Consider the following 27477-nt stretch of genomic DNA (forward strand, 5'->3'; position numbering starts at 1 on the left):
TTGAGGGATTTGGCTTCAATCCTTTACCATGAGCACGATGATTTATGTGGACACCAGGCAAACTTTACAATGAGACTGGCTTGGAAGCTGAAATGGTGGAGGGCAACTACTAAAGCTAAAGCAAGCTTCCCACAGCAATGAGGGCTTTACTTGGAGGAATTCCATGAGAAAGCAAAGCGTGGCGAGATCACATCCCAAGCTGAACTGATAGAGGCGAGGGAATCCTTCTACAGCTGGAGGCTGATCTATACATATAAATATGTGAAGTCACAGCTTCCATTAAAGTCTATCCATCACAAGCATCTTGGCATGTGATAACTCCTCTCAGTCTGAGTGATTCATAGAAATGACCCCGTTTTCACCAGCAAGGGAGTTTGTGCGAGATCTTAGCATGGAAACTGGCAACACCAAGAGTTTAGCAGAGAGATGGAAATAATGTACCAAGTAGAAAAAAATGTGGGGGAGGATGTGTGCACAAAACAGTTTGGGAGTTTAGGAAAATATCCAGCCTCCCACTAAGTTGCTATGGGGTAATTAATGAAATGTTTCATTCTCTCCAACTTTTCTTCCAACTTCTTCCTCCCCAGGGGCAGGAGCTATCATCAAAGAACGTTTTCATTTGGCTTAGTAGGTTAATAATGATGGATGGTTTAAAAGGAGCAGGCTTGGAACCCATCTCACCTCTTGCTATGAAAATTAATCAGACTACAGTTGGCCAAAATGTAGGTGGAAAGGAACACAAAGCTTCTTTGGTGTCAGCTGGAATACCAGTAAACAATACCGCTCAGTAGAAACATTACAGATAGTAGATAAACTAGGAGCTGATGATGTACTCATCTGCTTCTATTTTACTTGGCCTCGCTGTGTTTTGTGAGCTGATAGATCACCTGCCAGTCTGCTCACACCGTGACACTCCAGCTAGCAGACTATTCAGTTTGAAGCAAGAAACGGGAAGATCAGTTGGAAGAAGTCCAAAGAAAAGCAAGAGGAATTATCAGAGCTCTAGAAAATGTGGCCTGTGATGAAAGATTAAAAGACTTGGTTTATTTAAGTCTGGAGTGGAAAGGCTAAGGAAAGACATGATAACAGTGCTCAAGTATGTGGAAGGTAATTGCAAAAAGAAAAGGAATAAAATATTTACTGAATCTATTGTGATAAGGGCAATAAGTCATAAGTTTAAAGTGCAGCTGAGGAAATTTTGATGAGACTGTAGGGAGTGCACAGGAATAGCTAAGCTGCTGAATAATTTGTGGAGGGAAGCTGTGGATTTCCCAGTGCTGCAGGCTTCTGAGAGCAGGCAGGTCACCCTGCTGTCTGCAGGCAGTAGTTTAGGTATTGGAGACACAGTCTTGAGTCACAGGGGCTGGCGAAACAATTTCTTGTGGTCCCGTTCAGACTTTTTCTACGATCTGTGATAAAAATTTCTTCCATCACTCCAAGTGAAGAATACAGGAAAAGCAAACTCATTAGCAAGAGTTGATGTGGAAAAAACAACTAGATACTTAAAGTCCTAGGGATAGCAATCCCCAGAATGTCTTAATAAAATCATATTTTGTACTGGAGACTGCAACTTAACCATCAGATAAAACAAGTGAAGGGTTATTTGTAGCATGACTAGAGACTGGGGCTAAGGGAAAATTAATGTTCCACTCATTCATTTTGAAAATATTCTCATTAGTAATTGACCCATTTATACTTAGAGGAAAACAGAATGTTCAAATTCCTGGCAGCAAAGCACTTCCCTAGTTGCAGATAAATATTGATATTGGCTTTAAGTCAGTTTACAAAAAGAAATTAAAAGAAAACAACAGCTCCAGTGATGCCTGTCAGGCCTTGAAGCATCGTTTGAGAAAATGGTGAGCGTCATTCTGCAGGACACTAAGTCAAAAGTATTCACTGTTATTATTCTGATTAGAGGCATTCAGGAGAAGGACCCTGCGGAGCTGGGCTGCTCCTGCTGGCAGTCCTCAGCCCCTTGCCCGTCACAAGGAGTACAGCATTTGTGCAAACTCACGAGTATGCATTTTCAGCCTAGTTCACCAGGGCTGCACTCTGTGAGTGCTTACATCTTCAGGACTGATACTTGCGCTTTGCCAGGGCATTTGGTGGAAATCGAGGGTATAAATACAGGGCCAAATGTGGAGAAAATGCCTGAGAGGAATAAGGGGATCAACACCTATGCTATAAATACCTTCCTGCAGTCCCTCGGTCGGAGCACTCCAGATCCAGTCACACAACATCTGTGTCCTAATGCACCATCTCAGGGAGCTTAATGGTGTGAAATGGTATGGAGATGCCTGGAAAGAAATAGTGAATCGTAATAGTTTCCTTCATTTGTGCTTAGACATCTGTGGCTTGGCTTATATGGGTTTGGACCTCAGACTGTGATTATGCTTGCAGGCAAGACGGTGGGCTGAGCCTGAGTAAGGTTTACATGGGTACTTGATCTTTTATATCTCCTCCCTCACCCATAACCTAGTTAGCAGCTTTTCAGAAGCCAGTTTCTTCCAGCAAGCTGTATAGTAAACAGTCCTTGAGCACACAATGTTCCTCTTCTCTACCGGAAAATAAATAATAACAAATTCTACTACTATTACTACCACTAATAATAATAATAATAATTCTTATGCTTTGTAATTTCTCTTCCCAGAGCAACTTCTGTCCAATTTCTGACTCTGTCCTACTGCTGGGTGTTTGTTTCATTTAATCACTTTTTCACTGAACTCTAACCTTCGTGCCCACAACAGTCCTTTTCCCTGAGATGAGAAGCCAGAAGATCCTACGCACTCTCAAAAGCAAATGAGCCATAGTTATCAGCAGAAGCCAACAGGTAACTGGTAGCTGCCAGGCTGCAGATGTGCTGGCTGAGCTGTGCTCCCATCTCCCTTTCACAGGAGATGGGGTCCACCTCCAAAAATACTGGTCCTCTAGAGAATTTAAATGCACAGATTTTTTAGCATGAATTCACTTTAAACCAAGGAAAAGGCTATGAAAGCACATTTCAGCCAAGGGCACAAAGACCCCTGGGCTCTGTATTCATCTTGAGGTGATTATTTTGTGCATTTTTTTTAAATTTTTTTGCTAGTGCACTGGCACTTCATTTATCTTTTCGGAATATTTGGCAGCTTTCAATTCTAAGCATGATACGTGAAATAGCTGCAAAGAAAATAGAAATGGCTTAAATTATTCACAAACTAATTGCAAACTAATGCCAAGTCCTTAATCAGTGACGTCTCATATTCTGTGCTCACCTTCATTCTTTTTTTCTGTTGGGGAAGGCCCGGATTTCCTGCCAGGGGCAGATGTCAGAAAACATGACAAAAATGCCCATTTAGCAGGTACAAAGACATGCTATCTGCAGATCTGACATGGACTTGCTGTTATGTCTTGGAAAAGTCAATTGCCTGCCTGTGCCTCAGTTTCCCCATTGGTTGTATGGCAATAATAGCACAGCACTACCTCTGTAAACCAGTGTGTATTTCTCTGACATACATTTGTCTGACATGTATTCTGTCAAAACCAGTAAGAGTCTGGATGTCTTGAAAGGACATGAAGTGCTGTTAAAGGTGCACAACTGGCTACCTGACCTGTAGATAATTTACCTAACCTTCCAGCCACCAATACACAGATGATTTGTCCTGATCCTTGGGGACACTGATACTCAGGATTTTCCACTAATCACCACTATAAGGTTAGCTCAGAAAGTCATTATGTGAGCAGGAAACTACATCAGACCTTCTGGCTAATGTCCTTAACCGCCTTTTGCTTTTTTTAGTGTTCTGACCGGATGTGTGGAGGAGAAGACACAGTTTGGAAAGACAGAGCAGGACAGCACATGAGGGAGGCAGGGGCAGTCAGGAGACAGGGGTTTTGCTTTCCTGCTGCATCGCCTGACCTCACATACATCGCCCAACCTCTGCCTCCGCTCCCACTCCTTGGTGCATAGCTATCGGACAGCTCTTCCCAGTGTGGGCAGCCACAAAGCTCGCTCTGGGGCTCAGGGACATTAAAGTCGAGGAGGACTGCTAGATTACCTACTCCAGCATTTTGTGTTGGCCGGGCCATTGCATTGAAACAAATAATTTATGTTTGTTTAAAATATCTCTTCCAGAAAGGCATCCGGGCTTTCTCTGAAAACATCCATCAACACAGAAGTTCTCATGCAAAGTTCTTCAGCTTCGTATCTGTTTGCTGCTTCTCTCTTTGCTGGATGACTGAGCTGCTCAGCATGGCCTAGGATTTTTTTTTTCCAGGAAGGTACTTACGTAACATATTTACTTCACCTCTCAATATTCTCTTTTGCCAATAAAACATATTTAACCAATTTATGTTCTTGTTCCGAAGTGTTTTCTCAGCCTTCATGGCAATTCTGTACCTTCCTTTACATATTTTCCCACTTCCTACAGCACCAGAACAATGTGCCACAGCAGGACGGTTTTGCAGTAGATGCGATGGCCGAAGACATAAGTGAGGCAGGCTTTGTGGAGAGAAATCTTACACACTTTATTAGAAAAACTGACTTAGAAGGAAAAGTTTTCATGTACATGCTATTCTTTGGTTTTCGGGTCCTAGACTACTGACATACAGAGGAACTGAATCACCCTTTCAGTCCCACTGTTGATCCCCTTACTCATAACCAAGAACTGTATTAACTTGCCTCGTCTCTGTGAGAGACGCTGACAGACATTTGGGCTGGCTTATCTGCTCTGGCCCTTGCTTTCCACCAGTCACTACAGATACCCGAGGCACCATGCTCTTGACTTTTGTTGTGACCTTGAATAGTCTTAATGTAAACCAATAATAAATAAAGGATGGGAGAAAGGCTCTTTAAAGACTGGCTCTTCAAAGGGGGAAAGTTTGTCTTAGCAGAAAAGTAAGATATATTTGAAAGATTTTAAAATGTGTACTGAAGACAATTGTTTTGGCCTGAAAGATGACATGAAATTCTGCTGTCTAAAGCTGTCATGTCATCTGTGGTTGTTAATCTCTTCTGGAGCTCCCTGAAACACATTTTAATCTCTGGCATGCCCAATATTCCCTGGTGTTATTCTCCAAACATCACTTTTTTCCTTCTGATTCATCCCTTGGACTTCTAGTTGAAACTAAAAATGGTTGTGCTCTGCATGAGACAAGCTGCTGTGCAATGTGGAGCAAGTCCCAAGTGTTGGTTTGAAATGTCCAAACAATGAAGCAACGAGTGATGTTGGGAGCTCACAGGAGAGGAGACAGGGCCTCCACCACCACTGGCCAATACCCTCAGTGCTTTTCTCTATGACCTGTAGCACAGAAGAGATACTTCTGTAAATGGAGTTGGTCAAGGGTATCTGCTTGAGGAGAACCTCCCCCATTTAAGAATTAAGAAAGGAACTAATTCTCCCAATTGAATGATGTTTTGGATCCTATTACTGTTTTTTTTTAATTCAGCCACTGTCAGGAGGATATAACTGATGCAGCTCCACTGTATAGTTATGTATGGGCATCACAGCATCATGTTCAAGCTAACAAACTGATCCAAAACTGTGCGCCCTGAGAATATGGTGCAGAGACTCAGAAAACTGATCAGCAGCTGATAAACTAAGGAATCTCACAAGAATCATCCCAAAGGCATCCATCGCTTTGGCAAAAATCTGATTGTACAGGCTTTGGGGAAAATATTTTTCCTTACAGAGAACGTAAAAAGCAACAGGGACAGAAAAAATGGTGAGTTTGGGGTTTTGTTTTGTTGTATTCTCAGTCTAGGGACAAAGCTTTGATCTGTCTAAACCAGTTCATTTATTACTACTATGAAGATGAACTGAAAGATTTTCTCTCTTTCCTAGGCTAACTTGGCGTGTTTCTTCTCTGACTCCTGACATGCTGCATTTAATTGCCACATCGGTATATTTCTGCAAATGTGACTGCTCACTCAGAACTCCGTCCTAAGCACTGGAAAACTCCTGCAGCCTGAGAAATATAGTTAATAGGATCCATCTGCTTTGGAGACATTTTTGATTCCTATGATTTACTCGTTAATTTTCTCTTCTCTAATTACACACAAACGTTAGTGGGGGGAACTGGAAGAAGAGAAACAGGGAGAAAAAAAGAGCCAGCTGGTAGGGACCGACTGCACTTCGTGTTGCAGGCACTAGCCGGCGTGATCCCCACAGTCATTGCAACACAGCCTGGTCCCCGGCTCTCTCAGAGACGGATTGTGAAATGAGGAATCTTTTTCAAGAAAAATAGCAAAAGGGAGAATCCTGATAGATGAGGGTGAATTGTGCCCTAAATCTAAAGGTATTCTCAATGGGCTAGGTGTTGTTACAACTATTAGTATTGTTATAAGGCTCTGAATGAATGGCCCAACCCTCACCAATTCAGACCCATGCACCAAGACCTGGACGGGGAAGAGGATATTTAAGCAACAAGAAAAAGCAAAGTTATCCAGCAAAGAGGTGAGCCAGAAAGGCAGCACTAGCCCCTGTGTGCCCCGTGCCCCTGCAGAGACGTGCTCCCTCCTGCTGCCCCCTGCCAGGCCAGCAACCTGCCCCACACGGCTGCAGCTTCGCAGGGTGGCACAGCACAGCCCGGTGCCATGGGGGAACATTTAGACACTCCAAGTGTTTGATGCGTTTTGGAGTGGGGAATCAACTCACATCTAGTCCCCAGGACCCTAAATCTAATTTAGACTGACACAATTGCCCATGCCTGTGCTGGCAGCTCCCTGGCCGGGGCTGTATGCAGAGGATGGTCAGCAGCCCGGGGGGCATCTGGCACAGAGAATCACAACATTTTCAGGCAGTTGCTTCAAGGGTCCAGCAAATTAGTTGTACAGCCTGTTTCAGACAGACCTAAGTTCTGCCTGTGCTCCACGAGGGACGCAAACTGACTCTGGAAATATCTGTTCGCCTGCCCTGACCCACTGCTGTGCAGGTATCATGCAGTATGTCACCAGCTCCACACAGCACCTGCGGCACCTCTCTGACTCCTTTCCTGCCTGAGCTTCTCAGAAATGGCAAGCAAACCGCACACAGGCAAAATCTGAACATGTGCAGCAACGTGAATGCTGTGGTTTGACTTTCCACAATGGCAGGGTTTTGCCTCACACTCACTTGCTGTTCCTTTGAGCTCTGCATTTAGTTATTTCTTGTTTTTACCTTTCCTGGCTCCACTACTGAGGGACCTCCACAGCCCCACGCAAGGCCCGGGGTCACCCACAGCTGCTGTCCCCGAGGGGCTGCTTGAAGCCAGGAATTTGAGAAAAGCTGAATTACCTAAACCTGAACCTGCTGCTGCTGTTCCTGGAGTTAAGGCTAATTCCTGAGGGCACCACTCAACTTCATAAAACCTTTACAGGCACAGAACAAGATGGAGAAGGAAAACAGTTACCAGAAGAAATCATTTCTCTGTTTTCTCAACTTATAAAGGTGTTACCCATGCATTTCTAAAAGGTGCTGGGTAGCTCTGATAACCTTCATTTTGTCAAGATGAAACAGTGAAATAACCAATCTAAGGACCGGACACACCAAGAAGCTGCTGTGTCAGCTGGTTTGCACCCCAAAGGAGAGGTAGGTAACCCACAAAGGTTTCCTCAGATTGCTCTCACATTCCAGCAAGCACAGAGCCAGACGTCATCCTGTATCTTGCTTTCTTGAAAGGAATGGAGACACCTCATTTCCATGGAGATCAAACACAGTTAGGTACTGAAATACCTGACCTCACCTGTGAAGTCTGCAGCTGAACCTAGGTATGAACCGACTCTTCCCCAGCACCATTACCAGTGAAACATCCTCCCTTTGCTAGCTCTGAAAGCATTACAATGGCATCTGGAAAAGAAAGGCAACAATCTGCGGAAGTCTGTGTGATTTTAGGTTACTAATAAAAATATGTGATAAATTCACTTCAGATTATTAGCCACATTGTTTATGTGAGATAGCCATTAAAAGAGATAGATAAAAAAGAAAAAAAAAAAGTTTTGTATTCAGAACTCTTTTCCTGGCTTTATGTTGTTTACATTTTAGATGTTATCCTCCAATATTTTATTGTTAATTTTATTATTTCCAATTTTTAAATTCCACCAGCAACAAACCAAGACGGACCACACAGGCTGCATTTCTGCAAACTCCATTTAAACCATTCTGCCTCCAGTTCTGAAATCCAAAAAGCTGACGAATTCCTCTCATAGCCCTACTCCTGATTTTTAACAACCTCCCCGTGATGCAGGTGTGAACTACGAAGGTGTTTGATGTCACAGGTTTACGAGGCCGTGATTAATAGGCCAGGCAGAACTGCAGGACCCAGGAATGCTGCCTGGCTCCCAGGCCCCGGGTCTGGGCCTAGGCACTGGCAAAGCTCCAGCGCTGTGACAGGACCAAGTCTCGACCCTGCTCAGCCCTTCCTGCACTTCACTTTCCACGAGAAGAAACCCAAGCCTGTACGCTTAGAAATGCTCTGGAGTGTGCCTGAACAGGCCCCTGGTGAGGACAAGAAATGCAGTTTATTGCAGGGCACCGAACAGAGGCAGCCATACAGTCACATAATCAGGGTATAAGTGACATTAACACCATTTCCTCGGGTCTGCATTTCAACACTTCCTCTTCCATCCAAGGGAGAGGTGAGGGCAGGCTGTCTAGACACAAATTAGCACATACTCATGGCTCTACCTCAGTGGCACAGACTCGTACGTACTGCCATACGGTTGCAGAAAGTACAGGCCAAGGCAGGGAGCAGGAGCCAGATGCTGACCTCATTCATGCCATTTCTCACCCGTATCACCTGGGGCCTCTCTGCAGGCCCTGGTTTGGTGCATGACAGGAATTTTGAGCTCTGGAGTCATCGGTGGCTCTGACATGTGGCTGACAGCGATGCCAGCAAGGAGATCTTCCCTGCTGCCCTCTGCCTTGATAATTGGTTGATTGCTTGGGTAGAAAAAGTCAAACCTTTCACACCTTCTTTTACAGAAATCTCTTGCCCAGAGGTCTCGTAGATTTTCTATAATAGGTACTGAAAACATTTTGGCTCTATCCATTCTAGTAGCCAATGTGTTTTCAATCCCGCCTGAGGGGGAGTGGATGTATTTTTGACAAGTGTTGTTAATAATGAGTCATTTTCTAGTGCAGACAGTCTCTTGGGTTTTAACCTATAGCTTTCTTTTTCACCCCACTTAGTTCTTCCCACGTGCAAAGTCATTTGGCTCTGCAGAAGCCCTGTCATGGTTATTTATGTACTCTGGACCTTTGTTTATTCCTCATCTCTCTCCTAGCACAGCTTGGTTCTGTATGGGAGTATCCCCAGCCAGAAAGCAAAACACTTCAAAGAAAAGACACCATTATCTTTCTCCTCCTCCTCCTGTATGAGCTCCCTAGGTGGACTTTGCAAAGTCTGCACAGTTCTTGGCAAGGCACCAGATCAGTAGGAATATAAAAAAACACAGACTTCATACTTACTACATCTTTGTGACATGAAAGTATCTGATTTTCAGTGTTATATTTTCTCCTTATGTTTTCATTCTTCCATTTGCATATGGAGAATTTGAGCTTGGAGGAGGATCTGAAACTCGTGTCATCTACAGTCACTGTAAGAAATACGGCACTATCTGGAAACTGCACACGTTCACACCCTGCATCCCACAGCCAGATACAAACATCTCTCTGCAGAAGATGCAGTCCATTTGGTGCCCTCATCAGGAGCAAGTCCACTGCCCTAATACTTGAGGCAAGTGGGGTGATGCTCATTCTCCCCTTGGAAGCACACCTCAGGTCTTAAGGCTCTCTTGTTTATTTAAAGCAGCATATCGAGACAAAGGCTGTATTAGACACTCTGGGTGGGTACAGTGCCTAAAACAACAGAGTTGCAATTTCTGATGGGATCTGGGTGTTTCTACACTATAAATAACAAATAGCAATTATAACACAGGCATTTACAGAAATATATACCCATATATATACATATATACTTTATTTCCTCAACATTTTTTCTTAGTTACTTTTTGGCAGTGCACTCGGCAAGGAAAAACACAATTAGAAATGCCCTGTATTGTGCCAAGAATGTTAAACAGTGTAATGAGTTTCTTTGTATATATGTGGTATTTCACTGCTGTTCTTTACTGAACTGAATGACCTGACTAATATTTTTTCATCAGTCCTTACAGGCAAGTCTAGTGCTTTCACTCTCTGAGTAGCAGTTGGATTTTAAGAGCTGGAAGACTCAAATCATATTTCCGACATTAGGTATTAATTGTCCATCTGTGGTTAGGTGCCTGTGGGTTAAGGCAACGTAATTCCTTGTTACTGAATGAAATATCTGTCACTGCCACAGACTGAACTGTGATCTCAAACAGTTTAAATCTTCTACAGAAGATAGAGCACAACACCATACCCATAACTGCTACAGACAAGCAGAACACTGAAGAACAAACAACACTCACCTAGAGCGTGTATCATGGTTCCTGCTTTTTTGCATTATGTGACCAAATGAGCATAGTCCCCACGAAGCTGTGAGAGGACTACACTGCACTGGAGATAGCTCACGGTTCAGAAATGACTGCAGCTTTGAGCAGGCTCTCCCCTGCTGTCTAGAGTTTGAAGACCGCAGTGAAAATGAATGCAGGTCAGTGAGTCAGTTGCTTGAATTTCTTCTGTTAACCAGTTATGGGAACGTCCACACACTTCAAGGCTTCACTTTGCACAATTTCCCCACTAAAAATTGCAGAACTTGCCTTGCACACTAGTGGTGGTGTAGATACAACTGTGAAGATGGTATATTTCCTTACTTCGCAACAGGAGACATCATAGAGTGTGGCTACTTCTTCTTTACTTTGAAATCGTAGTATGACAAGAGAACATTAGTGCTGTATGTCTCCATTTTGGAGATGAGGTTTTCTTTTGAAATGTTGTTGTAACCCCTCAGCCTCAGGAGAGGATGCCTAGTTTGTTCTACGGATGCCTGTGCTCCAGCTTCTCCTTGGCTGCTTATACACTATCCTTTGTGTAGGCACCGAGCTCACTCCTGCAACACGTTGAGTGCCTCCTTGGAGGTGCTGATAGCTCCATCGTTTCACTGTCTGCGATGGGAGGGAAACGGTGCAGCTGAATGTTTATGGTGCCATAAAAACCAACAACAGTAATGAGGTGGTGACACGAGCAATACAATCTCTGCACCACTCCCAAGCTGTGCCTCTGTTCAGCGGATTCATCATCACTGCCTCTCTCACATGGCACTCCCCCAACTCTCTGGAAGGAAATCCTCAACAATCATTTTATTAACAAGGAACAAAGTACCAGCTTAGAGATGAAGGTGCTAATTGTGGCACATCAGCAGCCAGAAGAAACAATTCCTCTAGGATCACACACATTAATCTTCTGTGGCTGCCGGTCAGAGTGAGAGGCATTCCCATAGTGGTGATGACAGCTGCTATTAAGACAGCAAAACACTCTGCAAGCATGGCCATTAATGCTGCCAGCCAGGAAGCTGGGGATTCACATCTCTGTCAGATCTCAGTCTCTGACAGTTGCTTGTTGGTTAAGCATGAGGTGATAGAATAGAACATCTTGCTGGAAGGAAAAGAGATGTAATGGCTTTCCATGCATGGACTGCTGCACTGGTGAAAGAGCAGCTTGGTTAAGCAGCACAGGCCTGACTGGGTCACACTTTCTGTTCCAAAGCAACTCCATGATGCTGTCTTGAGGTTTTTTGACAGTGCTGTTGAAGATAAAATATAAGGATAAAGTATTATAATATTAATAGGATAACAGATAAATATTGCTATTTTTATGATTTGGCTGCTGGAACAGGGATGTGCCTCAATTGTGCATCTCAGCAGTGAATATTTTCAGCGAAAGAGCTCTGCCTGCTTGTGTTTACACCCTGCCCTCACCAACTGGCATTTGAGCATCACAGAAGCGGTGTTCAGAAACAATTTCTGGGGGATCTAGTCCAGTCTCCCATTTGGCTATCGGACTATTGCCAGCACTAGATCAGGGCAGCCAACGCTGGAAGCCCCAGGGTGCAGCTACGGCACAGTCTATCTGGTAACCTGCTCGTTGCTGCACTGTCTTGCTAGTGGAGGTGTTTTCTGCAAGGCCCAGTGTGAATATAGAATCATAGATATCAATATCCTAACCCATAACTTGTCGCTGAAGCACATTGAAAGTGAAGTAACCAAGGACAGCAGATTTGGTCACCCAGCTCTGCGCGTGTACTTACTTGAAAGGCAGGACCTCAGACCCAACTCCCATGTACTCCTCCTTGCACTTCTCAGCGATCCTTAGAAAGGCAAATGGGTGACTCAGCCCTGCAGGCTGGCAGAAATTTATGCCTGGGAGAACAGCCTTTCCAATTCCGTCCAAATTTCGTGACCCTTCCTAGGGACAAATACCTCCCCTCCTCCCCACCCCAGGGCCTGACAGTGTTCCTTAAACTCATGACAAGGTTTAGGACTCTGTCACTGGTTTTTCAAGCTCCACCAGCAAAACTGAAAACAGCCAATCTCTTCCTTTGCAAAACTTCCAGTTAGGCATATTCTGTGACAAGGTGTTGGTGTTAAGTGAGGAAAGAGCCCAGACTGCTATGCCAGGTGCCAAGGCACATTGGGGATGCAACAATAGCTCAGCCACAGTGTGCACAAAGACAGTACAAGTCTGGCTGGAATCAAAGCGTGTTCCTTCCCTGAGCTGGCAGCTTACCTCCGTCTCCTTCTGCAAGACCCTGACTGACCTCAACACCGAATGAGCCCCTGCCCCAGCTCCCTCATTTGGTCTATCCATCTCTTGCTCTGAGACACAAACAGGCTTTCTTGTGAATTAGAGGTTCCAAGAAGAAGAGAAACTTGCTGCATCAGTCAAATTCCTGCACTTTTCCTTTTCTAACTTGTAGCTGGGCAAACATCCATAGAGTCCAGTAGCTAGACAGCAAAAGGAAGCAGGGAAAAAGAAAGGTGGAAAAAAAGACAGAAAATGTATGAGTTAAAGTTACGAAATGGAGAACAGAGGATAAAGTCTGGCAAAGTGAGGAAGGGAATAGGAATAAAGAGGGAAGATAAGGGGACAAGAAGAAGCTTTGAGAAAAGTGGCATATAGCTTCTGCCTGGACAGCAACCATAGATTTAGATTTCACTATTAAAAAAGGGAATCAATGGCTGGCCCCGAGCCTCACGCTGGCAGCCTCCGCTGTTCTGATCTCAGGACCAGCATCTGTCAGCAATTTTCAAGAGGAACCATTAGAAATCACAATGTTTAATAGTTTGTCTTGGCCCCCTGGAATTTTACCACCCCCATCAGCTACTGAAAAAAAAAAAGCAGGGGGTTGAAAGGAGGAGTGGGGAGGAGAGTGGAAGAGGAGAAGGGAAAACAAAATGGTACTTGTACGGTTCAATGCGTGCCTCTCCCTTTTCCCCTGCTTATATGCCACATCCGCAGAGGTGATATATAGATGGTGGTTTTGGCCTCATTCCTGTGTGCTCTAACAACACGGATGCTGGTTTCGAGGAGAGCCCCGGGCTGGCTGGAAATTCCCGCTGCAGGCGGCCCTGCTGGGGAGCCTTCCCGGAAGCAGAACAGACCCGGAGATTTACAGCGCTCTGCAAAGCAAATTGTTCCTGACACTCCTGACACAGAGTGACTTGTGGGCATCTCTCACATAAATCCAACAGAAAGAGAGATGTAGCGCTTCCCAGAAGTGGTTCAGTCACACAGCTACCACCAGACGATTTATTCCATCTGTTCTTCTCCCCGGATCTCTAAATAGCGAACCACAAAAGGCAGTGTGGGGAGCAGGGAGAGGCAGGAGCACTTTCTCAGAGCACTTCGCCAGCCCTGGGCATGTGCAGAGTGTGGTGGTCAGCCCCGGAGAGGGCACCTGACAGGCACAATAAAAAGATTTTTAAATAAAGCATCTTAAGGGCTGGTCCTGCTTGGCACCAATGTAACCAGTGTAACAAAACTGAATGAAGGAAAACAAATCATTGCAACGAGGTTTGAATGCTTTTCTACATTTCTGCAGTGGCAGAAGTGTGAATCGAAACCACTGTGCTGAAGGAGTGACTTACATAGCAGCTAAAGGACAGGCTGTGATGCTGGGAAGGAACCCAGTAACTCAGAAGCACCAGAATCAGGCGTCTCTGGTTCATTTTTCTCTAAGTGCTGCCTAAATCCAGCCCCAAATTTAAAGCTTTTAAATGTAAAGGCACACAAAAGACTGCAGGGAGTTTCAGGTTCGGATCCGAACTCTGATGATGCTTCAAATTCTGTAATGAGCTCAGCACCCCCTGTATACTTCCTAGGAGGTGAGACAGGTTTGTGTCCACCAAGCTTATGCAGCATGAACTTCATGCTCTTGTACTTGTGTTAAGCATACAGCGTAGCTAGGAAGCATTTCCCTTCTGCACCTCCTGCTTTATACAGAACTTGCCCTTTCCCTGCAGTGTCGGAGCTAGCAATATCCAGAGAGAGGCCGTGCAGGAGATACGCCGGTAATCCTGGCCTCAGTTACATCCCAGAGCTGCCCAGTTTATTAAGCCTACAACTAGAGTGGGAGGCAGGAGGGAATTTCGTGAGATTTTTGAAGCGAGATTTTTAAGGAGGGAGCAGTAGGGTGCTTTTACTCTCCTTGGTGGCATAGGACATAGCCGTGCCTTGGGGTTACTTGGAAGTTTTATCTGACAAATTCCTTGACGCGGCGCTAAGGCCCTTGTGCTCTCTCCTATGCCATGATCTGGTTATAACTATTGGCCTTTAACGATGTGATTTATGTTTCATGGCTTTGGGAGGTATTTTGTGGTTTACAGAGACTCAAGGACCAGCTGGACCTTGCCAGTCCTGTGCTTTGCCAGACTGAGGAGACAGCGTGCTTGTAGGAGTTAGGCTGAGCCCATAGCACTAGCTGTGATCGATGGAGGAGAACATGGACTTTGACTTCGCATCCCCAGAGACAGTGAACTGTACCTCAAGTCCATGTTCCTCTTCAGCAATTAAATGCATTTGCCCACAGACCCTCTGACTTTTCAGTGACATTTTGCTAAGAAATGGCTAGATACAGAGATTTGAAAAGTTGCTCCGGGGCAGAAGGCCACGTTACCAGTGTAATTGTTTGATTTACACTTCCTGCACAAAGAATCCTGCTGCAGTTTGCAGATGACCCCCAGGACCCCTGCCTAGCATCTCTCCTGACCTCAGAAGAGGTGAACACCTTCATCAGCTAGCGGGACAGATTGAGCAAGGAGTGAAAGAAAGACCCTGGGGAAAGATCTCTCAGTCTGTGCTTAGTTTACAGAGACTTAAAAATCTTCCAAACAGACAAACGCCAAGTGAGTTTTAAAACCTTCCAAACAGAGAGAGCTCAATGAGTTTTTCAGATCCCCTGGACACTTGAATCATGTGCAAACACAATGTGACTTGCAACATTTCATAGCCCAAATTCCAGCAACACCATATAACAAAATCCACTTTTATATAATATTTCCACACCAGGGACAGGGTGACAGACAAGTGACAGGGCAGATAAGTTTAATAAGACCATTAAGCAGTCAGCACTGTCTTGGCTATGAGATCTTGATTTGTCTACACATGAAACATTCATGACATTTGGAGTCTAGCTGAGTTATAGAAAAATGTCTATGGTAGGCCAAATTACACTTGGCTACCTTTAACCTTGGACTAGGTTTCCACACAGAGAAGAGAGGAAGCTGTAGGTACCAGACTATTTTAAGCTACTGAAGAGATAACCTCCCATTTTATACATTTAATTCACATTTGAAAGATTCCACCATGTTTTATTACTTAGCCCTATCTCTATTTTCATCACCAATTAGCTAATCAAGTCATTCTTTAATCTTTTTTTTCTTTTTCACTGAAAGAAAAAAAAAAAGTCTCCTGGCTAACATGATTTAAGATTTTAGAAAGGAACAGAGGAATCTTAGCATCTGTTTTCACATTGCCTTGACAGGGACAGACCTCAATTAAGCATCTTACTAAATGTGTCTCCTCCTGCTTTATATCAAGTCTCAGTGCTTTTGCTGAAAGTTAAAAATGTGCACACATGCTAACCACAGACTTCAAGTCCAAAGGTGGCGGAGCTGTCAATAAAGTAAGCGGTACAGATTAGCTGGAAAGAAGATGGATCATGGAAACTAAAAGAGATTGTGGCAGCTTGGCTAGTATCTAGGAACACTTTAGATCCAAGTATATTTGGACATCTACCGGGGGAAGTTATCTAGCACAAAATATTCTCAAAATCAGAGCCAACAACTTTTAAATTCATTTGATGCTTTTTCCATGTTGTTCATTTTGCCATAACTGGCTGACTTGATTGATGATGCCCTTTTAGTACTCTTGCAGGTACCTCTGACATCCCAGGCCCTTCCCACTGCTACAGTTAGGGCAATTTAAGTTATATGCAAGAATCAATCAGCCTATTTGGACACACGAAGAAGTAAAAAAGTAAATAATAAAAAATGATCTTGAGTTTTCCAGAATGATTTTCTCTCTTCAAAATGCTCAAAAACATTTGCAAAAGACTCATATAAACACAAAGCTTGTTTTTCTAGACCAAATCCCTGTGCCTGCTACAGTCTGTTCACTGATTGCCCTTGAGCTAGACCCTCAGCTACCACAAACCAGCTTGCACTAAGGAAGTCAGTAAAGCAGCATTGCTTTACACCAGGAAAAGATCTGGTCCGTCACGTTCTTCCTGTACAAATTCCTGTTTGTTCAAATTGTTTAGATGTCAGAAATGCCTGCCTTCTCTCTTAGAAGTATGCAATACCTGAAGAGTTTACAGTTTCTTGTCGTGCATAAACTTCTCTCTCCCTTTCAAGTCGTAAATGTTTGATGCCTTCCAGCAACTCATCTCTGTAATCAACTCAGAGAACATTTTTGGATAATGCTGTCATATTTCCTAAAACAAGTAATTCAGAGCAGCAGACAAATTAATTTACTTTAGAATTGATTAATTTACTTTGTCTTGATTTCAGCACAGCAATGCATATCAGTGTGAGCCCAGAGATGAAGGCTGGCTATATGCAGCATTCCTTGCTGGGTACAACGGAGTGATTTCTTCGGAATTTCTTTAACTTTTCTTCCTCAAAACCACTTACTGAAACTTTTGTTATGAAGCAGATCTTTCTTTGTTTCTGTGAATTTAAAACAGAGACCTTAAAGAAGAGAAACAAACTTGAACCAGAAGTCAGCAGACGGAAGATATATTTTCATCTAAGTGCCGAGTCACTGAGAGGAGTCCAGGAAAAGCAGGTGTATCTCTTTTCATGAGCATTCAAGTAAATGATAACCATGCTTTGGAACAGAAGGCATGCTCCACATGGCTGGAACTGATGCCTGCAGAGTGTCATGAGTTGAGTTTTTGACCTCTCTGCATCATCAAGACCAAGCATTTCATTGAGTTTAAGGAAATTAAGCTCAAAACATCACTGGAATTCAGGGATGTTAGTTAAGCCTAATGGGATATTTTTAGCTCATTTAAATGTCTATGAAATCCTGGCTGCATAAAGTTATCTGTTTGCTTATTGCTTCAAACCGTATTTATTGCTAAGGGTTTCAAAGAGCACATTCCATCTTTCACCCCAGAAGTGAGTGACTTGCAGTGGAAGATCCTCTCTTTTCACAGGGCATGTAGAGGAGGATGACTAGCACCTTGGGCCTGCTGGTTAAAATGACAGAAACTTGCTCTGTACCCACAAAGTTTTCCAATTCCACCGGTGAACTTCAGGGAAAGATTTTTGCATGTATCCACCAAGAGCTAGCTCAGGAAGGATGGCCCCACATCACTGAACACAGCTGGAGTGTTAACCTCTGTCTGCTCCTTACTGCTGGCTCCAGCCGCTGGTCACCAAAACCAACCCCTCAAATTCCTCCAGATCCACCTCCGTGCAGAAGCGGCTGTGGGCAGTGGCTGGAGCAGACCAAAGCGCAGCAGGAGCATCCACAGGCACTGCAAAACTTCTGTGTGGGCAGCATCCTGTGGATACATGGTTAGATGCAGATGAGGACTGTTCAGAGACTTACAAAAAAAGACTTGTAGCTGTACTGCAGACGCAGTGGTTTCAGGCACTCCCAACAGCTTCCTGAGTGGTTTGCAACCATTATGGCAAAAAGTAAACAGGGTAAGATATCAAACATGGTCCTCAACAGCAGTTGATGAAAAAGACTGTGCTGAATGACGAGAATGGTATTCACGGCTTTCCTTCAGGAACCAGGAACAAATATGAAACTCACTGTTGATGCAAATATCCAAATATCCAACAAAGTTTGTGAAAGTGGCATAGGAGCGCAGTGCAACATAAATCACATGGGAAGTTGGCCGTAGTCAACAGAAATATTTTGATACAGACACCTCATCCAAGGCCAGGTTTGGCAGAGCGGTGTGCCAGCCAGTGGTGACAAGAAAGGGCTGTAGAAGCCATGAAGGAGACTCTAGGTCACCATGTGACCTTTAAGGATCTTTCAGAAATTTGTTTTGAATTAGGAATGCAAAAATAAAAACACTTTCCCACCTCATCTGCACAGACGTATCTTCATTGTTTGGTTAACACAGGTGGTCTGCACAGCAGTTAATTCAGCTTTGGTAAGAAGAGTTACCCCAACAAGCAGGTCGTGCCTTCCCACTCACGTGTTGCTGGGATAAGCGCAGGCATTTCCTGGAGGTCTGCAGCCTGCAGCTAGCTGGTACTGCTGGATTCCATCCCCACAGGACTTAATGCAGCTGTGCAGATACAACTAAACACAGGAGCTGGACTAAAGTCTCACTGAAAACAGCCACTGCATCAGGAGGCATTTGGAAAAAGTGCCCTTTAGATCACATGGATTTGCAGTGCCCAAACCCTCACTTCTCTCTTAGAGATGCAACAGCTTCTGAAAGTCAATTGAATCACCTAGTGACATCTCTAAAATGATTTTATAATTTGCCTAGGATATGATGTAAGAGGAAAAAGTGTGAGAGCAGTCTGAATCACAATGTAAGTTATTCCTTTTCCCTGGAAATGACAGGTCAGACTCTGTCTCCAAGCCTGGAGTAAAATTTTGCACTTCATGGCAGTTATTGTCTTGCTCTTCACAAAAACACAGTGTGGTCCTCCACACGGCAGCAGCTTGCAGTGTGCATGAAAGAAAGCATAAGCAGAGCTGGCAGGAGGGAGAAAGCAATGCAGGAAAGCAAATTCTCCTTCCTCGTGGGATCAGCAGCACAGCCTGCACAACACAGACCTCCTAGTCCTGTCCTGCAACCCCACCATGATCCCCTCATGTGGTCTCTCTTCATAAAAGTCTCTTAAAAAAGAACCAGCTGAGGAAGTTATTTTGCACACATACCTTTTAAAACTCATTTAGCCACCATTTACCTCCTTCCCTTGCACTCACCCTGTTAAACTGCCTGTCCCTCATCCCTAGAGGAGCAGACTGCTGCAGAAATGGAAACTCCATCATAAATCCGGCTGATGTCAATTAATGTAGACCCACTGGCTTTTATGGAGCTGCACTAACTTACAACAGCTGAGGGTGCAAAGTTATTGACACTCAGCAAACTACACCAATTCTTAAAGGAGTATCTGGGCCTCAATCTAAGGATTGTCCAAAGAGACTGCGAAAAGCGCTCTATAGAAGACAAGCTCTCTGTAGAAGACAAGTGGGGGTGATACTATACTGAGATTATTCCCACCAAACAGGCATCTTCTGCATGAAAAGCAGGGGCCAAGAGCTCCTTGGTTGTGGGAGATTCCATGGAAAATCTCTTCCTGCTCCATTGTGGGTGGCAGAAATATACTTGCTAGGTCTGAAGCGACCTGAGGTTTGAAAAATGCTAAAATTTGCACTTTTATGCATCTGCTATGAGATCACCAGAGTCTGTTGATTCACAGATAATGAGGCTGTCTGATACCTGCTCCTAGAGGAGGGTCCCCTGGGGGAAATCCAGAATGGAGGCGGGGAGGAAAAAGCAGCCCTGCAGCCTGTGGTTTGGAGCTTTCCCTGAGACACAGCAGTGGTGTCACCTGATAGCCAAGGAGCTTTATGGTGTCAGTTTTCCCTGCTACGTAATGGTGGTATTAAAAAGCAGAGCAAGCAAAAGAATTGCATCGCATTTGTACAATACTTGTGCTCTATTTTAAGTCAATGTGCAGCTCGTCAGCAGCAGGATACAGACGGAGTCCTGCCTACGGCATTTTCCTTTTGCAATGTACAAAATGAGAGCTCTGCTCTGTGAAGAGTCCAATGGTTTGAGAGACGACACACATAAATGAATCCATTAGAAAGCCTTAAACATTGGGAAGCATGGCTGCACATTGTGATCAGCAGCAGGAAAACGGGATCAAGTCTTAACTTGTGCTGGTGGCAGAGTCAGCAAAAACACAAATCCAACACAAGTCTGAAATCACATTCAGCAGGTGGTTAAAAGGAAAATTCATTTTTTAACCGAGGAATGTTCTTTGAATTTGCTAAAATGTGAGCAAATGCTTCCAAGCAAAGTATTTTATTTGGGTTTCAGAGAAACATTGGTTTGTTCAAACCTAAAGTAATCACTATAGTCTTTGCTTTCTGGGGAAAAAAAAAAAAGAAAAAAAAAGCACATCACCATCAATATCAGTGGTCTACTCTTAGAACTGATTACTCAGTTCCTGTACAACAGCGATTCACAAATTGTGAGCAAAAGTGAACAAATCTCTCCTTTTAGTATAAGAACAACCAAAAAAAGTGGCTGGAAGGAAGGTGCCAAAGCTCTTCTCCTGGTACTACTTCTGAGCACTTCATTTCTCCATAATCACTCACTGCACCTATCCAAGCCTTTATTATATTGTGGTGTCCAAAACCAGAAGTGACTGATCATGACTTCCCGGTTGTGGTCACAAAGCTAAGCAACTCTAAGAAAACATTTTCAGCTCTAGCCTCAGACTTGGGTATAACTTGAATCAACCAGGAGTGCAGACAGGTCCTGGCCAAAGTCAACCAAGACACGAGGGAGGGAAGAAATGAGAGACGGTCTGGAAAAATTTAGCTGGATGGAGCTTAGTGTCCAGAAGTGCTGGGGATGCAGACTGGGATCATTTATACATCAGAGAGGTGTCAGTAAAACTTCAGTGTTATCCTTTAAACCCTTGTTGCCCATTTCATGACAACCATTAGCATTAACAAGTCTAAAGAAACCACCTTATTTTGAACTTGTCCTCAAGAGTATGTCCCACACCCTTTCCCAAACTGAGTCGCTCTGTTTCTGGGAACCGGTCACCAGACTTTGGGCCACAATGGCACAGGGAGAGAGGAGGAATGCTGCCTTGTCAGCGTACCCTCACCTCTGAGATGTTGCCAGCACCTAGACACAGCATTTCTTGAAAGCAGAAAATGCCACAGCACAACTGCATATACCCAAGACTGTAATTAAAGAAATCCACCAGCACCCTGCTGGCAGCTAAGAACATGAACAGAAAATTGCAGGCTTTAATGTGAATCAGATGGAGAGTGTTTTGATGTATTAACATGAAGAAAGATAAACTTATGCAGAGGTAGAAGCTAAAGATAGATCTGACCAAACTGACAAAATCAGCAGTGCACTGGGTTAGACACACCAGTGGTGTGGAGAGGAGTGTAACGACGGGAAACCTCCTTCCCAAGAAAGACATCCCAGGAAGTGGGACAAGAGCAGTCATACAGAAGCTCTTGTTCACTTCAAATCTGCCTCTTCCAGAATTCCTGTACTCCGTCAGCCTCTTAGCAAAACTGTCTGTGAAATGCTCTGCACTTTGGCGCTGAAGGATCTCCTGACGCCACCGGTTCCAGACGGACTGGCTTTGAGAGCTGCAGTCCTTGTGAAGGGGAGTTTCAGCAGCAATTCCTTCCTGGGAAAGGAGTGGAAGAGGGCAGGGGAAAAAGTTGTCTATATAAGGCCTAAAATAGTAATAGTTTTACTGTAACAGAGAATGGAAAGGAAAATCTGCAAGTCAATGAGAGAATTCACACGTATAAATAGAAAAAGGCAGATGTTAATGAGTCACTGCTCGCTCAGAGAAATCAGACATTTGCCTTTTCTTTGAGTCATTGGCACATCCTGCAGCAGCGGCAGTGACCTCTTGACATGAACCTTTTCAACAATTCGTTACTCATCCAGTGTCTCTTCCAGCCTTCTAAAGCTCCGTGAAGGGCTGAACAACATGACATCATCTCTTGTTCATGCTGTTCCTTACCTGAAACACAGGAGGGCTGCTGGGGGGATTCGCTCGTGTGGACAGGCAGGAGGAAACGGAGCATGTAACAGGGCAAGTGTTGGGCGCAGAGGCAGACAAGGACTCCCCTGCTTGCAGTCTTCAGTGGGGGTTCTGGAACTGGAGTTCTTTATCCTCAGCACAGACCCTAGGGCACTCATTGGTCACCAGCAAAACCTGTCCAGGCTAGAAAAACATCAAAAAAGGTGTGAAGTTGTCAGCTCTGCTGTAAAACACCACCTCCTCACTTGAAGTCTATTGAAGCAGTTTTCAATAAAGCTGTGAAAAATGTGTTTCTCGGTGGTATCCAAGCAGGCACCCAGAGGTGCTCTGGGGTCCAGATGTGAAACTAAAGGGATGACACCACAGGGGAGGAGAGAGGCACTAAGAGAGAACATGAAACTTCCCAATGTGCTTCCCAGCTGCCAGCCACGGTGGTCTGGCCTGGCAGTTTGGTGCTAAGCCACTAATCTACAGATGGAAGTTGTGTATCTGTAGAGTGTTTTGGGGGCTTACTTGTTTGCAGGACTGTTTCAGGCTGGCTAATAAGTTGTGTGTAGCATATGAACATAGAGCAGACTCTATAGTGCTGGATAAGCAGGCATTTGAAAAAATACAGCAAGGAGAAGTGACCTATTGAAATCATATGTTACTTGAAAATTGTATATTTCCAGGCCAGGTTCCATCAACTCCAGTCCCTTATTTTTTGGTCTGGTTATCACAGGCTATCTCAAGGTTCTCCTGTCTGCCAGATTTCTGTGTGAGCTTTCCCCCTCAATGGCTTGCTGTGAAGGACAGTCAGTCTTAGGGTATCTTTGGACTGTAACCACAGATTTAACCCCAAACCAATGTAATTTTTCTTTCAGAGCGTTTTTCCTACCCTACAATCATGCTTAGCTTCTTTCCCAGGGCCACAGCCCACAGGGATACGGCAATGTCAGAAAGAGGAACAATTTGATTCACAAGGGCTGAAGGTGGCAGTAGTACACACTAGCTCTCTTACTGTCATCATCCCAGACTGTCACAAAGAGGTGCTAAAAATTAAATCCAAACCATGTCTGAATCATGAATGCAGATCCCCAATTTAGGTCTGTCCCCACCTCAGAAGTCATTCCAATGCTTCTGAAAAATACATAGTAGATGTCTTAAGGAAATAAGATAAGAGAAGGAATTGTTCAGTTATGGATTTCATATTAATTTCGAGAATAAAGGATTGTGAGAGAAAGAAAAAAGAAAAAAAAAAAAAGATGTTTTGTGGCTAGTTGGACCTGTGCTTTGGGTTGGAAAGGGCTTTGAGCTTAAGGCTGCCTGGAAAGAACAGACCGATGCTGCTTTTAATGTACAATGAAGTAATGGTTCCTTTCTGTTATACAGTAGGGTCTGCTTACAGAGAAGAAAAGTTAGGAGAAAGAAAAGGTGATTTTAAAAGTGAAATAGGAGAGCTAGCAGATCAAAAGTAATAAATTGTTTCTAACACACTTTTTAGCCATCTAAAACCAATAAGGCTCTCACAAATGCATTATCCAAATGACTTCTAAAATGTAGAGGTGAACATGTAGTTTTTTCCCCAACCTGAAAATTTGTGATAAATTTAGGAATACTGCTGTCTGCCCAGCAGGGAGGATGAAGACCAGTTGTGGGGCAGCTTGGGCAAGGATGTTGTTTGGACACATCGCAGAATGCAGCGTTATGATTGCCATTTCAGAAAAGGGTGTATCTGAGGATAGGTAGAAATGTATGGGGAAGATCTGGATCCCCTGTGAAAGACTCTAGAAGAAGAAAACATGAGACAGAAGTTGGGCAAAATAGGTTCTTTCCATCTCAGGGCTGCACCCAAACTAGTTCTGGCAGTTACACTGTAAGAACAATTCAACCCAGGGAAAAGGGTCTGCTCCCAGTGGACCCTTTCAGGCAGAGAAAGTGAATTGTTTTTGAATGTTAGCACTTAATTACTCCCTCTGACAACTGACAAACATCATCCCAGACTTGTAATTGCTTTAAAACTTTAGCCAACTGCCATGGGGAAGAGGTTAGAAGACCATAAATACTGGCTGACAAAATAATGGAATGGATTCAAGCTCCTACGCAAAGGAACGTGTTGGGTAATATCTCCCTGTGACTTGGTTCTGACTAGAAATGAGCTTTATTCCAATTATTCCAGCTATTCACATCCTTGGGTACTGATGAAAACAGAATAGCTTAGAAATCTTGCGAATAATCAAAAGACAAATATCTCCCAACATCTCCGGGGAACCAGAGACATTTGCCCTATCAGTTTGCTCAGAATTTACAGACTCAACCTTTGCAGACCCTACAGCTGTGTTCAGCAGGATCCAGAAACTCAGTTAAGAACATGCCTCGCTGTAGTAGGTAGTGTAAAATATATGTGACAGCCGAATAGGTGGGTGCTTTTAAACATCTTACAGTCTAAACACGGCAGGGGTGGGGAGAGTGGGGGACCCAAAACCCAGGGCACAGGGAAGGAATGAAAAACAAATGAGGCTGAGATAGATGATTTCCCCAAAGCTTAAAAAGGACAGGAGCTGTAAGGAGGTCTTAACCCTAAGTCTACCCTACCTTCATTTTCTCATGGAGACTATATGATCCATATAGGAAAGTCATATAAGTCACTGGTATTATCAGCCTTTCTGAGCTGAAACCAGAGGTATTCTACCAGACCACGTCATCTTCCAGCTTGAATCAGCATTCAAAAGTTACAGGTTTCACCAACAGATCTGACCACTTGTGAAGTTAGGTATTTTGAGCACCCAAATATAAGCATAAGCAAACTAGAAAGGTTTTGCATGCAAATGTGTCTGGAATACCTGGTTAGCAAAGCAGCTGTGCAAACATTATGGCTGTGATTTGGAGATCTGTGTGTGCTTGCAAAGTACTCTTTGGAGACTAAATTCTCCATTGCAGTATTACCTCCAACAAATACGTATTGTTTGTGGAAGCAATGGACTGCAGGAGGGACACAGACTACAACACTATCTTTCACCTCTAGGTAACCACACAATGGATTTGAAAACAATTTTTTTTTGCTATAAAGGAGTAACTTAAAGGTCTACACTGTGCTGTTTTTGTGGAAATGTCCAGCTCAAACACCTTAGTAACAGTCTCAGAAAAGAACATTAATTCTTATTAATTGGTGCAGAAGAGGTTGCCTCTAGGCCAGCACAGAACTGAGCCTCGCAGCCTCGGCAATCGTTTGTTAAGACCCGGGGATCAACCCTTTCAGAAAGCAGGCTGAGCTTGTCCAGCCCTGCACGAGGCTGGCACCTTTGAGGTTACCTGAGTGAAAAGCCAACAAAACTTTCCTCCATTTGCTGTTGTTGCCTTGCTTTTGAAGCAGGGAATTTCTGAAGCTAAAAGGTGAGCCACAGATGTGGCTGAAAGCAATGCTGTGATCGCTCGTCTGCTCACAATTTAATTGCTGCTTTAGTTACAGCAGATCTGTAGCAGACACGTCTGGTTTTGATTTAGGGTTATCAGTGAGACAATCAACCACACTAACTGGTAGGCTATTAAACAGATTAATTGCTTCATTGTTAGAACAATGCACAATATTTTTAGTCTGATCTTGCCTAATTGTGATTTCTATTGACTGAAAGTTTTAAACCCCAAAATGAAGAGGTTCCCCAAAGGGGTTCAGGTTCTGCTGTTCCCTTCGAGTTTTCCTTCCAATCAGTTTCCACAGCTACTGCTCTCAAAATAATTGGGACATTGCTTTCCTAGGCAGGAGTCAAAACTCCAGCAGAGTCAAACACTGAAGGAAGGGGCCTGTTAGTCATAGAATTAGGTGTCCTGGAATAAAAAAATCCAAAGAACAGACAGCAAAGTAACCTGGGCACACTGTTGTAGAGTTAAGCAGTGTGGCTGGCAGAAGACAGGTGGAACCAAGTATTTCAAGGCACATAACCATAGTCAGTGTTTTTTCTTTGTTGCCTGTTTTGTTGTTGTTGTTTTGTTTTGCTTTTGTATCCAAAGTCTGCAAACTAAATCCTGAGATGACTCACATTGCTCCTTTCTCATCAAGAATACGACAGAAAACTCAAAGAAGCTGATTCACATGCCACTTGGAAGTGGACACTTCAAATGAACATTAGTTCAAGCTTTGGAGAAGATTCTTAAAATGGATGGCCAGCACAACCCCAGCAGTACTTACAGGCCTTCCCGAGGAAGCATCAAATTTACCTTGTTCTGGTGATGACTTTGCAGAAGAAGGGATCCTTGAGATGTATTGGTGTCGGCTGAAGCAGAAATTGCCGACCTGACTTCTTACAACTGCAGTAACTGAGCATGGTCTTTAGGAATAGGCTTTTTGAACTATCTTAAATGAAAACAGCCTTCTTAGCTCATCTGCAGACAGTTTCTGTGTCCTACATTTAGCTCAAAAGATTAAACCATGAGAAAACAGACAACACGCCAAAGTGGTTATGAGAAAATTTATAGGGACGTTTCTTATCCATAATCTGTTGCACATAAAGCGAGCTGCTTCTCCTCCCTTTACCAACCCTCTGGCTGACTGACTGTCAGAAGCCATTCCTTCTAGAGCAAGATCTTCTCAAAACTCTGATAGGGGGAATGAACAAAATAGCTCCTCTGAGCAAGCTTCTGGACTTCAACACCTTGGGGTCGTTATGAATATTCTCAGTGCCACCTCAAGGTTTCACTGTCCTCAGTGAAACATCTCCATGTCTCCTTGTGGCTTTTGGTGGTGGGAAAGAGCTGTATTCATAGCCAGGAAAGCACAGAAGTGCAAAAGCTGTGTACACTGGCTTTTGCTTTTCTGTTTCTTAGGAAAGGTGGTCAAAGGTCCAGTAAATGTCTCCAGAGCCCCGTACCTCTAAGCATCAATGAACCATACATGAAGAAGGAAGCTTTCTCAATTGCTTGTAGTAAGGTGGACTCTATCTTTTTTTTCTTTTTCTTTTTTTTTTTTTTTCCAGGAGCATGGGGAAAAAGCACACAGGCTGCAGAACTCTTGTCACAAGACAAAGCTGCCATGGATGTCCCTGGAGCCCAGGGAAAATGCAGAGCAGGACTGCAGAAGCTGTAAGAGGCCTCCTTGTCAATTAGTATCAGAGGTGACCACTCCATAGCCTTTTTGGGTTTCCATCCTGCAGGAAGCAGACAGATTAGGAGGAAGCAATATATTTCTAACAAAGATATGCTGGAAGAAAACCAACGCAGATAAAAATTTCAGAAATATTTCCTCCCTTCTTCTCAGCAATTCCTACCAGAGAGGTGTACCTTTCCATTTCCTATGCTTCACCAGGTTACCTCCTTCAAAGCTATTCTGA

At 43.9% G+C, this 27477-nt stretch overlaps 1 long non-coding RNA gene across 3 annotated transcripts in view; it reads right to left on the bottom strand.

The window, feature by feature from the left end:
- Positions 1–27477, bottom strand: part of LOC106037033 (uncharacterized) — a 76806-nt gene that overhangs the window by 10008 nt on the left and 39321 nt on the right. For 2 of the 3 annotated variants that reach the window (XR_010826124.1, XR_007160324.2), the window contains 5 exons: positions 22154–22357; positions 10403–11676; positions 9423–9550; positions 7699–7802; positions 2192–2297 (listed from right to left, as the gene is read on the bottom strand). This is a non-coding gene — a long non-coding RNA (uncharacterized lncRNA). The remainder of the gene's footprint in view (positions 1–2191; positions 2298–7698; positions 7803–9422; positions 9551–10402; positions 11677–22153; positions 22358–27477) is intronic. The other variant, XR_010826125.1, reaches the window with a different exon arrangement.

The sequence above is a fragment of the Anser cygnoides genome, chromosome 20 (genome assembly GCF_040182565.1).
Source record: "Anser cygnoides isolate HZ-2024a breed goose chromosome 20, Taihu_goose_T2T_genome, whole genome shotgun sequence".
NCBI lineage: Eukaryota > Metazoa > Chordata > Aves > Anseriformes > Anatidae > Anser > Anser cygnoides.